Raw genomic sequence first — 1,210 nt, forward strand, 5'->3', positions numbered from 1 at the left:
ATTGTTTTGTGTTATATAAAATAGGTCATTATTGCACGAATCTTTCGTTGAGAAGTAGCGATGGAATTAAGGCCCGCCAGTACTCGGTGTAATTGTGTTACGTAAGTTACTCTAAGTGGACGTTTCCTTCTGCTCGATTACTGGTATGTCCTGTTTTTCTGTTAGTTGTTAAAGACCGACTAACAATAAGGAAACCTTTTAATAAGGTTACAGTAAGTTGCGAAAATTTTAGAGATATATTGACTTTTCATTTGTTTCTTATAAATATTTTTCAGTACATTTTTTTTCTCTCAGCTAACCCCCTATGGTTCAGCGGTAATTGTGGAGGTTCATAACGCTAAATTTCGGGCTTCGATACCCACGGTTGGAAAAGCATAGATAGCCTAATATGTCTAACGACAAACAAAACTTCTATGCTATTAAAGGCGTACGCTTCTAACAAAAGTGAGGGATTCTTACCAACTTTACTATATGTGTGTATGATGTCATTGAATTAAAATTCAAATGTTTCAAAATCTACAATACATAGGATGCTTCTGGAATAGTTACTTTTAACGTTCTTACCGCCTATAAAAAGTAAAGTTGAAGTTAATCCACTGTAAACCATGAACTGCCTGCCTGAAGTATTACATTAGAATGTTCAATCGGGGCAACAGGATGAGGGCCAATGGGTCAGAGTCCATGAATCAAATAGGGTTGTAGTTTGGCTTCCCTTGTGAATTTCGATAATGTTTTAACTATTTTCACAGCCGCGAGATGTAGTTTGATTGAATATCTAATAAATAGTGCTATTACACTCAGCTAAATTATTCTGGTTGTATTGGGTTCTATTACACTCAGCTAAACTATTCTGGTTGTATTGGGTTCTATTACACTCAGCTAAACTATTCTGGTTGTATTGGGTTCTATTACACTCAGCTAAACTATTCTTGTTGTATTGGGTTCTATTACACTCAGCTAAACTATTCTGGTTGTATTGGGTTCTATTACACCCAGCTAAACTATTCTGGTTGTATTCGGTTCTATTGCACTCAGCTAAATTATTCTAAATCTATCAACCACGACTGACATCACTGGCCAGTATTTACATTTTTTGTGTGTTTCAAGTAACAATGAAGAACCTGCCTTCATTGTTCATATTCTATGTGTATTTGAAATGATGATGGATAATTTACCTTTATGAACAATGACCAGTGACGGCAGACATGCA

Source organism: Limulus polyphemus, unplaced genomic scaffold (assembly GCF_000517525.1).
Source record: "Limulus polyphemus unplaced genomic scaffold, Limulus_polyphemus-2.1.2 Scaffold10153, whole genome shotgun sequence".
Taxonomy (NCBI): domain Eukaryota; kingdom Metazoa; phylum Arthropoda; class Merostomata; order Xiphosura; family Limulidae; genus Limulus; species Limulus polyphemus.